Genomic DNA, 15,187 nt, shown 5'->3' with positions numbered 1-15,187 from the left:
AAACTGAATGGCAGCATTGCACGTGCACACGTGTGCGTGCACGCGCGCGCACACACACACACACACACACACACAGTGAAAGAGAAAAATGACAAAAAGCTGATATTGCCTTATTACCTTGGGAAGCTTTACTATGACAAAGGATTGACAGAAAATGTAATGACAGAAAATGTAATGGACAGTCACCGAGTCATGAACACATTGGTTTATAGCTGGAAGAGTCCTTGTAGATAATCCATCTCAAGACTTCCTTTTTACTTAAAGAAAAATAAAGAATTTAAGGGATTTGCAATAGTTGTACAGGTTTCTGGCTCAGTGGCATTTGACCACACACCAAGAGAGAGTTTACAGATTATTTAATACCAGGGTTGGAGTACTGATAATCATAGCTCAAAGAAGAAAAATCCAAAGTGAAGGCAAGCAAATCAGAATCAATACTCTCATTAAGTACTCGGTGACCTTTTTCCCTCCAGGTTTATATTTTTCTCACTTTCTGGGTTGATTTTTATGTATTAAATACAGAAAAAAAAAATAATGAAAGAGTGCCTTGACTGTAACTGAAATCAATGTACCTAATGTGTTTTCCAATATTTATCATGCATATGCCCTCATTAGATTCACATGCAAGAAATGCTTCAAATTGGGAAAAAATCTTTAAAAAGTAGTTCATAATTTCCCTTGTAGGATTTAATAGTAATTTCTTACTTCAGTCTTATATTCTGTTTTCTAATAGTTCCTAAGTGATGAAGTTTCAAGCATGCTGAAATTGATCACAGCAAACCATTGACTCTGCAAAGTGATCTGTTTTGTGTTGTTTTGTTCGCATTACTTTAAAAATCCATTTTCTCACATTATTCCCTGAATCATGGCCATTCATGGCTTGATTCCATGTAACTAACATTATTCCTTAACTTTAAGGCAAGACAGGTTGCAAAACCCCTACACACACATACACACCCACACACACACACTTTCAGGTTTGTAAACTCAATTTTCATGAATTTACTGGTTTTCTTCATTCATGTGCCTTGATTGATGTTCTTAAGTTTTCTTGTATAGATTTTTACATATTTGATACTCAATTTGTATATGTTCTTATGTTCTGACAAAAGCCTCTGGGTCTCTCACCAAAATTTTAGTGCCTAAAGGCTTACAGCTTACTGTGCTTTTAGGATTCAGTTTTATTCATCTTTGTAGGTTCCCTACTCACTACTTACTCCCGCACACATACACCTAACTTAGAAGAAGCCATTGTAGGTGTTAGAATTATTTTTAAACTTAATTATTCATCGTATTACAATCAAGGCCACAAATTTAACGAACACCTTTTGCATTCAACTTAAAATATATTTTTCAGTTCTGTTTCCATTCAAAATGTTCAAATATGTCTCTGGTTCCTAATTGAACAGGTTTATTAGGTGACATCATTTTAAAAAACAGATACTCTTTGGTAGTAATTTACATAAAAATAAGACATGTGAGTTATTTTAACACTAATCACTGAGACGGGTTTGGTCAGACAGTATTAAAATATACTATTGAATGGACAACATTACAATGTGTAATAAACAGCATCAGGAAGTAGGCACTATAAAATAATTCACATTCAGCTTTTACTTCCCCAATAAAGAACAAATAGGATTTCACTTAAATAAGACTGTATCTTTATGGCAAACGTTAAAGTATTAAAATTTTGTTTGAGGCCCTGTCCTTTTGTGGCTGAATGGGAGGCACATACTGTCACAATGTTTGTAATGTTTTATTGTTAACTTTTTTGTTTATATACTGGTCTTCCTACATAAGGCTTTTGAAAATGGGATTCTGATCTTTATCCTATACACCTAGTGTGAAAACAAGCATGAAGAAGCCATTTGGCTAACCATTTATTAGCTGGTTGAATTTGGGCATGCTCCTTAAGATTTCTCTTAGTTCCTCAAATACAGAGGTTCAAAGGGGAGTACGATAGTTCCTGCCTCAAAGATATTATGGTTGTCAAATGATCAGAGCTCCACCCGGCACACAGCAGGTGTTCATTCAATACTCCTCCTTTGTACAACTCAGGGAAGTGCCACTCACACAGTCCTCCCTACAGTTGTGCCCCTCTGGAACCCACCCTCAAAGTGTGAGATGTCACCATCATCCTTACCGTCATCATGATTATTAGGCCCAAGAAGAGAAAGATTTCATTTCACCTAAACTACAGAGAGGGCAGCAAAAGTGTAAGCAGGTCCTTCAAGATGAGGATGGCTTTGCCTACCTCCTAAAGGGAAAAAGCTCAGAATTCTGCAGATTGTGTATGGATTTTTGTTCTGTCATGTAATAATCCTTGTTGGAGCTTTTCAATAAAAATGGATTATGACTGAGCCACATAGTATTAAACTTGGATTTTTGTCTTATTACCATGTATTCAAATAATTACTATGAACTAAACCCACTACAGACTAATGAAACTAGGATGCTGAATATCCCAGAGAGAATTGAAATTTTTAGTTTTTAAAGAAATTAGGTACAAGAATGTCAATTGCATTAATTATATTATTGGATTTCAAACTATTTTGAGACAAGATCTTTTCTTTTTTTCCAAAATATTAGGAAACCAATGGGTATTTTGTGTAGAGCACCTGGATCCTATCCTCCTTGCCTTTTCCTTCTGTCTGGGGCTCACCAGAAATACTGTGTTTGTCTCTGTAAACCAGGTGGAACTGCTGACCCAGGTGGAGCAAAACTGGATAGTCAAATATTTGGGTTTGTAGATGATTTAAACATTTTGATATCAACATCTTTCCTTAAAAATATTTATCACATTTTGTTAATTAAAGAAGTAAAATGCATTTTAGGAAATCTGGAAATCAGAGAACTCAAAGAAAAAAATTCTCATAAACTTACCACCTAGAACAAATTCCTTTTAATATTTTCATTTGCACTATTTTGGCCCTTTAAAACATATGTATATATGTTTGTGTAATTTTCTTTTCACAGAACTGGGATTAAATTCTATCTTTTGATTCTTTACTTACTTAAAACTTAGACAAATCTTACATATTTTTTCTATACCTCTAAACATTTTTCTATAACATAGTGTTTAAAGGGCTTCATTGTATTCCACAGTTGGGATAGGTCACAATTAACTTATCATATATATGTGATCCATATATCTGTATATTTGACTATCCACAGTGACTCCACAGGACTTCTGAAAAATAAAAGTTTTGCTCCACCTGAGTCAGAGTTTCTAAATGGGTTTACGTAGACAAACACAATTTCTGGTGAGCCAGAGCAAAAAGGAAAAGAAAGGACAATAGGATCCAGGCTGTCTACACAAAATACCCATTGGGTGTAGAGATAGACAACCAAATCAAAATTTCAGTCTCTCATCCAAACCTATTCTTGCCATAATTCCTGCTGTTTACTGTAAACAAAAATTTAAACAAAAAAGTCTTGAGTTGCATGAATTTACACCATGTAAATGATAAGACCACAGAAACTATATTTTTCATGCATTAAATTTTGAAATATGTACAGCTCAGTCTACTTTGCAGTTGGGGATTTATCCAGAGGTGAAATTCCCATGAAACTGCTCTCTGGATCTAGAGGAAAAGAAAATGTTTATAGTTTAAAGACCTGTCAAATACACAGAACAAAATTTTTGTCTTTCTTATGTATTGCTTGAAAAAAGTAGGAAGGAAAATCAGATAATTTTTAAAATATATATTTTTAAAGCCTATTTAAATTTTTGTTTTAAAAAGTGAATCCTGGATTATACTGTAGAAATATACAGAACTCACACAAAGTCTCTTAAGAGTTATTTAAACACAAAATCTCTGAATGGTTTCTATTTGGACTGGGATTCATTCTCCCCTTATTTTCTTTTTTTCACTGAGGAAATTGTGTTTATGTGGGCTTTGTTCTTGAATGTAGACTTAAGCAGAGCGTTGCTGTCCTTTTTAGCAAGAACTGCATCTTGATGAATATTGAACAGTAACAATAGCATTCAAATATATTTGCCTTTTTCTTCATTTACTTTAATTTTCAGAATCACAATCAAGTTTTCATTAAAAGGGGAAAGTAGTTTAGCTTATTTGTTAAGAGCAACTTTGCAGTCAGACAGAATTAAGGTCAGAATCTGGTTCCGTCAGTCATTAGTTGGATGATCTAGAGTAAGTATTAATTTGCTTGACCTCAATATGCCATAATTTAGTTATGAATAAAATAAGAATAGAATCACTTTTTTCAAAGTGTGATGGTATAAGGTAGGCAACAAATTTAGTGCAATGCTGGTATCTAGTAAGAGTAGTAAAGCAAAATAAAAACCAACACAAAACAAAAACTAGCATTAATGTCAAATATGTTTTGAAGGAAACCCTTAGATATATTTTAACCTGGATTTAGTCCAAAAAGTAAACTGACACATCTCCATAGTTCCTATTTACTAATGTAAACATTATTATATTTGATTCATCAAATGATATATGTTGAGACGAAAGGAAGGATTAAATACTGATTCAAAGCATTCTCATCACCTTATGCATTCGTAGTTTAGGCCCATTAGTTACAGTACACACACATAAAGACTTGGACAGGCAACTGTAGTGCTACTTATGTTTCTCCTGTAATTGTTACATGCATTAACATTCCATTTCTATTTGGCCCTTTATCCTTTTAAAAACATAAGTTCCTTTTGGACAGGGACCAGGGCTAACAATTGGAAGCCTGTAAATATTTTCTATTTTGAGGGTCTTCAATGAAGCTTTTGTGGTACTGCTGATGATGATAATAATATACCTGCAGAATATCTATTCATATTCCTCCCCCTACCACCAAAACGAAAAAGTTCTTCATTTATTTTGCCGTTTCCACATACGGGAACCATAGATTTGCTGGGACAGATACATGTGAATGGAAAGATGTGATGAAGATAATCAAATGACCTAAGATATACATATTAATATATAATATCTACCCCACCTTTATTCTTGTGAGAATGTAAATTATTAAAAGTTTTTTTATAACTTGTAAAATAAAGTATTAAACATATGTAAATTGTGAAAAAAATGCCTTAGTCTACTAATTATGAAAGACATAAATAATTGCTGGGACATAAGGGGAGACATTTAAAGCTGTAAATTATACTGTCGAAATGTCATTGGGATTGCCCACAAACCAGACCTAAAGCATTAAATTTCATACAGATAATTCATTTTTAGCAAATGTTTGTCTGCAGGATTATTTCCTGTGTTCATGATTTTCAGCCTCTAAATGAATGAAACCTGAATGTCTACGTGAAGAACAATAAATATCAATTGTGAGGGGGTGGTGGGGGGCAGGGTAGGGATTTGAAGTAGCACAATATCCATCCAGAATACCCACAGTTCAACTCCGGATGCCTTGAAGAAAGGTGGCCCTGGTGTTGCCAGATTTTCTTTTTTTTTCTAAGAGGAGGAGCTATTCTAATATCTCCTGAAATGTCAAAATTATAAAATTTGGACAAAAGTGTGTTTTAAAAAATACTGTGTTAGGAGCATATATTGCTTTGTACTAACATTTTACTCATGTTTACAAACACTTTTCTTGAGCTGGGTCCAGTCCACAGGGCTCCAGTTTGTAACCACTGTGCTGTATAATCAGACAGACTTTATTTTCATCTCAGTTCAAAAATCGCTAATTGAATGGCTTTGGGTATGAAATTTAACCTATCAAATCTTCATCTTTATTGGCAAAATGGGAAGAAAAATGCCTACTTCACCAGCCTGCTGTGAGAACTGCAAAAACAGCCATGGATGAAAATATTCAGCATACTAGATGCATAACAGATGCTCAAAGAGTTTAGATCTTCTTCTCATTTTCTGGATAATTTTAAAAAGTAAGTTGCTTTTTTTTTTGTTCCTTTCATCCTTGTCATATTCAAAGCGTATCAGATATCCTTGTTATTAGGAAGGTCAGCGCTAACCCTTAACTACTGGAATAAATCGTTTTACTTGAATTATAAAGAAAATCCTAAACTGTGGGTCTCGCTACATCTTCTAAAGAGTAAAGATGAGTCAGCATCAACTCTGAAAAAATTTTCAAATTTACCCAGGGGGAAGTGCATATTTGGCAAAAGTCTGTCTTGAACGAAATGTTTTTCCACTGCTTCATCAGCTACTCTCTGTCATAAGGATCCTTTCGTTAGTCAAACAGCACTTAAGCACCCCAAGAATATGGTTAGTGATGGCACCACGTGAACTGAGAAATGATCGATTCTGCTTAGATTACAGTTGACTACACAGCCAAAGATCAATGTTTCAAAGCAAGAGGATTATGCAAAATAAATGTAGATAGTTCATGTTTTCAAACTAAACATATGTTAGTGAAAGTTCAGTTAGCAAATGACCAGTGACTAGCTAGAAATATTAATCTTATCTCTTTACTATGTTTCAGGGGCCTTGACTAAACTATGTAGGCTTGATTTCAAAAATTGTATGTAGGATGAAAGGAGAAAAATATAAAACCACATACCATAGTTAAAAGAGATTAAACAGTATATATGTAGTCATACTGTCCATATAAGAGTGTTAGTATGAATCAGGCATGTTTAAGTGTGCATTTGGATATTAAACTCTTTTAAACCTGTACAGTGCAAAAACCCAAAGGTTTCAGATGCAATGATCGATTTCCCTTGTCGTAGGCTAATACTTCCTTTCTCTTGTTTCAGAGTGTGGAATTGCATCCTGTAGGTCAAAAATGTGGACAATCTGGCTAAGAAGAGAGCAAGACAGGTAAAGCATTCCTTCTATGTAAAATTGATTGGGGGAAGGTATTCCTTGTTACTTCATTTTTTAAAAAGCTGAGACTTATTTTTCATTATTGCTAAATGATTTAAGCATCTGGCTCAAAATACTCTGTATTCCAAATTTTATAGATGATTTTATTTAATGAAGTGCTTTAAAAGGAAGTCAAAATTCTAATGTTTTCCATAATATAGCTAAAAATAATATATTCTCCAAAATATAAAACCCGTGTCATAGTTAATTAACTACAACTTAATTTACTCCTTAAGAGACAACAGGAAACAGAGACTGAGCCAGTGGTCAAAATAATTACTTCCTTTGGGTTTAGGAAACTAGAACTGAGCAGATGATGGAGAAACCCCTGTAATTCCAGAGTACCCATTTTCATAATCTGAATTACCTAGCAAATCCATAAGAAAGCAAGTTGAGGGCCTATAATATCTTCAAAACATCTAAGTCCTTCTCTCTTTGTTGCCAATGTCAATTAGCAGAATTAGCAGCTTGTGAATTCTCACGTGAATTCTCAGCATGGATTGTTTAATATAAATTCTCCAAATTGGTTATCATCATATAAAAATTTGTTGACTGTTTCGCTCTTCATTTAATGGCTTATTGGTAGAATGAGACAATAGCCTACATTTTACAGAATGGTACTTATTTAAAATATTGTCGAGTTGTTTTCATGAGTATTCTTGCATTTAAAAGACCTAATAATTTCATTTTGGAAAATAGGTTCAAATTAGGTAAGTTTGACCTATGAGTAGGTTAAGGGCCTTAAATATACATCAGAGATGACTACAGAGTAAGAGCTCAGTTTATTTTTGGAATGTACCTCTCTCCATGAAGTGCTGCATAAGAAAGAGCCAGGTAAGAAATGCGAGTAAAAAACAATTGCCTGGTTTTTACTGTGGTTATAAGCATTTTGCAGGGGAATATTTCCAGTTTGGAAAAGAAGGCATGATGAAAATATCACCCTCTTCTCCTAAGCACATGCTCAGAGGCTTTTTTAGAGCCATAATTATCTCAGCAAAATTCCCTTATTGAAAATAATATCGAGTGGTTTTCTGGCCACAGAGTGTCAGCTAAAATTTGTCAGATTTGGTTTTCCATGCATATTCTAACTGAAATTGAACTCCAGAAATTCAAGAATTGCAGTAAGTGCCATGATCTTGATTTAGATGCCAAACAAAGAAAGGCAACAAAGGCTTTTTCCTCATACTTAAGTTACAGCATATCAGCAGATTAGATACCCATAGAAATGGCTGTCCTCAGTGGTTCAAATGCATGTCCGTGTGTCTGCCAAGCTAACCCTCTTGTTCAAGTCACTCTTTTTATATTTGATTTCAAAACTCCCATGAAAGCAGGATGCTGCCTTAACTTATCTTTGGAGTGAGATGCATTTTTGATTCAACTTAATTTTTGGATGGAGATATGATGGAATGATTTGTTTATGATTAGTGAGTTTGGTAGAGCAGATTTCTAAAATAGCACAATAGCTGTGTGTGTGTATCATATAATGTGCTGCTTATAATAATTAAATTACTAGCTTATTTTAATAAGTTACAGTGAATTAAAAGGTATTTGTTAATGATGTTACTATTTCTGACCTGCAATTCAATTTTTTAAAGAAAATAAAAAGATCCACGGAAGTGTTCATAATCTTTCTTATGTTACAACGTGTAGTGAGCAATCTTTAATGAAGGATTGTTAAGTGTTGTGATATATTACCTTTAAGAACCTGATTTTGCCTAATCAAAATCATAACAACATCCTGAGGATATGAATAAAATTCATTTTGCTCTTTCAGTCAAATTAAAAGAATGAGAATCACAGTCGAAAGAGCAACTAGTTGAAGTCTCTTCTACAATCTTACGCCAGGAGCCATTTAGGGGACCCTCATTCTTTCATTCATTCAGCCACTCAGTCAAATAGTCTTTAATGAGCATGCATGTTGTACCAAGGCATTCATTACAACTGGTGAACAACACAGTTTCATTTTCTGCCCTCATGGAGCTTACATTCTAGTGAAGAGTAGGGAAAGCAAATAAATAGCTCTGTGATTACAACTTTAGATATGTATTATGAAGGAAACACACAGGTTGCAGAGAGTAAAATGGGAGATATACCAAAAGAATTTTCTCCAAGGTATTATGTTTAAAGCTCACACTTTAAGAAGAGTCAACCATTCATATTTTAAAAAGGGGAAAGAGTCAGATGACTGGGGTTTTATTTGAAAACTATGATATACATGAATTCATTATGAAATAATGAATATAGTGAAAAAAATAGCAAAACTACATCTTGGTGATATGGTTTGGCTATGTCCCCACCCATATCTCATCCTGAATTGTAGTTCCCATAATCCCGACATGTTGTGGGAGGGACCCAGAAGGAGATAATTGGGCCTTGGGAGTGGCTTTCCCCATTCTATTCTCATGATAGTGAGTAAGTTCTCACGAAAGCTGATGGTTTTATAAAGGGCTTCCCCCTTTACTCAGCTCTCATTCTTCTCCCTCCTGCCACCATGTGAAGAAGGACATGTTTGCTTTCTCTTCTGCCATGATGTAAGTTTCCTGAGGCCTCCCCAGCCCTGTAGAACTGTGAGTCAATTAAATCTCTTTCCTTTACACATTACTTGTCTTGGGTATGTCCTTATAGTAGTGTGAGAATGAACTAATACACTTGGTTTATTCCAAGAAGTCATTTAAATATCTTCCCATAAAGGATTTGAGTTGCTTAACCAAGGTTAAAACTATAGGACAGGCTGGGCATGGTGGCTCATGCCTGTAATCCCAGAACTTTGGGAGGCCCAGGCAGGCAGATCACTTGAGGTCAGGAGTTTAAGACCAGCCTGGCCAACATGATAAAACCTCATCTCTACTAAAAATACAAAAATTTGCCAGGCATGGTGGTGTGCACCTGTAGTTCCAGCTACTCAGGAGACTAACGCACAAGAATCACTTGAATCCGGGAGGTGGAGGTTGCAGTGAGCCAAGACCATGCCACTGCATTCCAGCCTGGGCAACAGAGTGAGACCCTATCTCAAAAATCATAATAATAATAAAAAATTAAAAATTAAAAAATAAAACTACAGGACATACCACTACAACACTGGGGAAAACTAACATGAATCTGAAACAGATGTGTTTTTGTTTTTGTTTTTTAATTGTTGCTGATGTATGTACCTGGTGAAACTCCTCGTGCCTCAAACAGGGATTTCACTGCCTTGGATTCAGACTTCATTCATTATTAGCAGACAAGGAATGACCAAGCTTAATTTAATACCAATTGTAAGATGCAGTGGCAGGTCAGGGTAACAGAGTTCATATTTCCTGAATAAAATGCCTAACTCATGACTGTTTTAAATCAAGCAGGATCTATCTGCATCATAAGAAGTATTTAAAAGTAAAGTGTGAAGACTCCCAAGTGGGGGAAGAAACAGCTTGAATCATCAAGAAAAATGCACGCGGAAATTTAAAATTCAGTAGAGACACATTAGTTGACATGGATAGATGGCCACTATATATAAAGCAAAAGCAATATAAAACAATGCATAGAGTATGATCCATTTATGAAACTGTGTGTCTGCATGTGTTTCTATGTGCATATACAAAAAGATCAAAAGGGAAATACTCCAAAATGCTAACAGCAATGATTTATTGATGGTAGGCTTATGAGTGGTTCTCATCTTCCTTTTACACATTTCTATATTATCATTTTTCCATAATGAGGATGTATTATTTTTAAATATAAAAAAACTCGAAGCAACAAAATTTACTTGTAGTAATGAATAATGATTTAAAGAACAATTTTTTTAGTGTGACAGGTCTCATTTTTACTGCAAGTTAATTAATTATAAAGGACGCTTTTTCCAAATGTAGAATATGGTTCAATGCCATAATTTGCTATTTGGCCAGAGCTGAATTGCCAAATACTTATACCAGTATGTGTCTAGGGAATTAATAAAGAAAAAGATACACCAGAAAATTAGAACACTTGAAAAACAAATAAATATTTTTTATATTTCAGAAAAATGTAGGAGCATTTGTTCAGAGAAAATACCAGAAAGTCGTTGAACTGATGTACACTTATTTTATAACAACATCATTTTTACTTTTAAGAATGTGTAGGTAGAGAGATAATTAGGACATATAGGTAGGAGGTGGCATAGCTTTTTTCAAGATTCAGGACCTACAGGAATTTTAATCTGATCCTAAATACAGAAAACAATGGTCACCTCCCAAACTCTATGTCATTAAAAATAAAAACAATATTTATTTATAAAATAAATGCATAGCAGTCCAATAAAATTCTGATTTTCACCCAAACAAATGTTTCTAGGTTTTTCTGATATATCAAAAAGCCTAGATTTTCTCTAAAATACTCTTTGTGTGTGTGTGAGCTGTTTTGTTTTGTTTTGTTTTCATGTTTTGTTTGTTTGTCTGATACCCTACGCACATAGTGTATTTGGCAATTCGATATGGCCAAAGAACGAATTTTGGTACCTGAAATATTCAAATAAAATGAGCCACACAACACAGATTAGTTAAGATTCAAGTTGGTAAGATAATTCGCTACCTTTCTACTATGGTAGTTTGTACTTATGAGACTAGGGATCCAGCCTGTTACACCATTTACCAAACACAAATTTGGACAAGTCTAATCTCCTTGAATCTGTTTCCACTTATTTTAAAGAATTACTATGACACTAGCTTTGCTGATAGGATAGAATTGAAATGATAGTATATAAATTGAAATTGATAGAATATAAAATGAAAAAGAATGGAAAAATGACAGAATTATGAAAACTTGTATTAATACATGGTGAAGTGATGGTACTAATAACAACTATATTGTTTTCAACACTAACTGTTTCATGGATGTGTATCTTATATTCTCCAAGGAAATTCTTTTTTGCTAGCATATGCAAATTCTGCTAGTCATATGAAAGCTCTACAAATAGTTGTTAGTCAATTGATTAATTTATCCTGTTTGAAAGCACATTTTCCCTTGATAGAAAAATAGTGGAATGTGTAAACAGAGGGAATTGTAACACACTTCACAGAGTAACAACCAAGTATAAACCTAACGTATTTCTTTCAGTAAAAGACCATCATTGCGTTATTTATGTTAAAACTTCCACAATAAGCTCCAACCACGAGAAACAAAGTATTGACTTTTCATGAACCAAAAAGAAATGTAGAAAACTGTTTCACTCTGCAAATATTGTCTAAGTCATCCTGAAGCAGATTTGCAGCAGGTACATAAAATCAAAACATGTTCTGATGTCACCCGAAATGAGAAACGTCCTATTACAAAGTGAGAAATTAATTAGTGTGTGTCTTAATTAAAACAAGTTTTACTAAAGTCATACATACCAATCAAAATATTTAACTTTAATATTCTAACATGAATGACATTTTTAAGATAGTGTTTGAGTGGAAGATTAGTTTGTTAAACAGCACATTTAAGCATTAATTTGTATATATCTTTCATATAATTTGTTTTTTAAAAAAAACAACTTGATGGCTCTTGAATTATTTTGTATAAAGACCCCACTAAATGACACACTACATTTTTCAAAATTAACTATACAATATGAGATAATTTTAATATAGGTATTTGACATCACACTCCATAAAGTTGCTGAGAAAGAAGGGCTCTTATGAACAGGTAAATGTTCAGTTTCCTGAATTCTGGCAAGATTACATGTAAATTTCTCTAGGAAGATGATCAGTTGATTTCTTTACAAATACCTAGATCCTGTAATTTAGAAGCCAACTACAAAATGGAGTCTTACTGTTATAATCTAGAAGTGCCTGATCTTAAACAACTAATGTACTCTCTTAAATAAATGACTCATTCTAGAAAAAGCAAGAGAAGTTCTTGAGAAGGAAATCTAGTCCATCCTAGACAAAAGCATATCTAGGTCATACTTTTGGCGGTTTTGATGAGAGAAGAGTACATTGCTTTATTTGATTAGCCAGTTGACTATTCACACTTACTATGAGGAACTTCTACATTTTTATATTTCTAATCTTCATAATTCCTCATAAAGTTGAAGCCCATTGACCACATTTGAGGTTTCAAAAAATAGCAACAAGCAATGTCCTATGCTTATGCCCCATGCTCAGCTTATTTGAAACAAATGATTGTCATATTTCATTGTTCTCTTCTCCAAATGAAATAATCCTAGCTTATTTATTTATTTTTATTTATTTATTTATTATACTTTATGTTCTAGGGTACATGTGCACAACGTGCAGGTTTGTTACATACGAATCCTAGTTTTTAAAAATCTTTCCGCAGAGAGTTCAATTTCTAGTGCTTGAAACACACTTCACTTTTCAGCGGCCCCTTAGCAAAGGTCATATAGTTATCTTAAAGATTGGGGTCAAAAGCTAGACCTGTATTTCTATCAGGGTAACAGCTGACACATAGCTGAAACAGGCTATCTACAAGGAGTTTTAAGCACATGACCTAAGGGATTTGCCTCTGTTCAAACTGTACCAACTTTGCCTATAAAACCACCTCCAAATGAAAACTCAACAAGAAAGAAACAAAAACAAAGCCACAGGATATCTGCTTTCATTGCATGAAATGGGGTCAACAAATCTTAATTTTACAAACCTTAATTTTTTAAGTGTACTATAGACATATCTAACATTTTCATTTTTGGAAGTCAAAGGTTATCACTAAAAGATTCAGGATGCAATGTGTTATACAATTTGTTATAACATACAAGCCCAGTACCTCTTCTCTTGCCCTATTTCATACAGTTGTTACAATTAGGCACAAAGTAGCATGAGTTTACAAAGCTGTGGATCTATAATATATGACATGCTATGAGGACATGCACAATTAAGTCCCCAAGGGACCTTCTCATGTATAAGCCAAATAGAACAATTATTCTCAGACAAATTAAACTATAAACCCGATTCAAATACATGTGAAAATTATAAATGTGGGGGAGTATGTAGAATCAGATGCCAGACTAAAGCCCCAAATAATTGTCATTTTACATTGTAAAAAATGTCTGTACTGACAATGATATTGTTAGAGAAGAGACTAATGGATAAAACTATAATAGCCCATGTGGTAAATGTAATACTACTAATACACTTTACCTACATATTTTTTTCTGGCTTTAATTCAATGAAATCCATTATCCTGAGTGGGAATGGAACCTCCTCATCTCAGGGATCTTTAGTCTCCTGAGCTGCCTTAAAACCTTGACATAATAAAAGGTCAAGCAGATCCCAGTAAGCATTTGTAAATTACAATAGCCCACCCCCCCCCCCCCCCCCCCCCCCCCCCCCCCCCCCGCCCAATTCAGCTACAAGCCACACATTCTCCTGTTCAGCTTTGCCCACTCCCTGGTTTCATTTCATTGTATAAGCAGACTAATTTGGAAACGGCTGGGCTAGGGTGCTTAGGAATACCTAGATTTTCAAAACAATCCTACTTTCCTACTTTCTTATTTACAGAAGGAGACTCTTCATACAACATTTGAGAGAACTGTAAAATGGTTCCTGGATACTGAAGGAATGAACAGCAGATAGCAGCACTATTAAATAAAATGAATGCATTTCACCTGCCAGCTCAGCTGTGCTTCCTGGGACACAAGGCACAAACATGAAACGGTTGGGGTGGCATTTCAAGAAAACTGATTTGCTTCAACATTGATTTGGTAAGATGCTAGACACAAAATAATACCACAAGCCACCTCCCTTTCCCATCATTGTAAATTCGGAGTCCTCAATATCATCCCCCACAAACCCAATTAAAAATAAAGAGGCAGGCTACGAATTTGCATCTAGTTCTGTGACACAGATCAAATCATAGGCATCTGTTCCAATTGGTCACAATGAAACTAAGAGACAATAACCAGAGTAAATTTCACATTAATCCAAATAAAGCCAATGAATAATAATATAAACCAGAAGCATAGTTTCAAAAACATGCAAGTACTTCCAGGCATGCAAGGACATATCTAAACCATAAAAATGACTGCAAAGCACACCCTACATATAAATATGCTTCATAAATGCAATATAAATGCTAAGTAACATGTGTATATATGATATATATATCCATAAGATATACGTGTGTAAGTTCACAATCAAATCTACGTATAAAATAAAACTGGGTCTTGCAAATGATTTCTCAACAAGAGTACAAAATAAAATGTCAAATTCTGGGGCCACCTTTTCTAAGCAATCAATAAAATAAGCAAAACCACCTTATAATGAGTCTGAGAAGCTTATGAGACACCAAATGTGTTTCTGAAGAAGGCCCAACCCTGTATGTGAGAGCTGCAAATGAAATGATTCCTTTCAATAACACCCTCTTCTTGTTGTTAGCTCTTTTTCCAACCCCTGATGCTGTTGCTAAGCTTAGGAAAAAAAGGCACCAAGTGG

General features: G+C 34.3%; 1 protein-coding gene across 4 annotated transcripts in view; it reads right to left on the bottom strand.

Moving 5' to 3' along the window:
• Window positions 1-15,187, bottom strand: part of JAKMIP2 (janus kinase and microtubule interacting protein 2) — a 184,770-nt gene that overhangs the window by 169,015 nt on the left and 568 nt on the right. The window lies entirely within an intron of this gene.

Source organism: Chlorocebus sabaeus, chromosome 23 (genome assembly GCF_047675955.1).
Source record: "Chlorocebus sabaeus isolate Y175 chromosome 23, mChlSab1.0.hap1, whole genome shotgun sequence".
Classification (NCBI taxonomy): Eukaryota; Metazoa; Chordata; class Mammalia; order Primates; family Cercopithecidae; genus Chlorocebus; species Chlorocebus sabaeus.
Note: the sequence above shows the minus strand (reverse complement) of the source record. Positions and strands in the feature narration are given on the sequence as shown.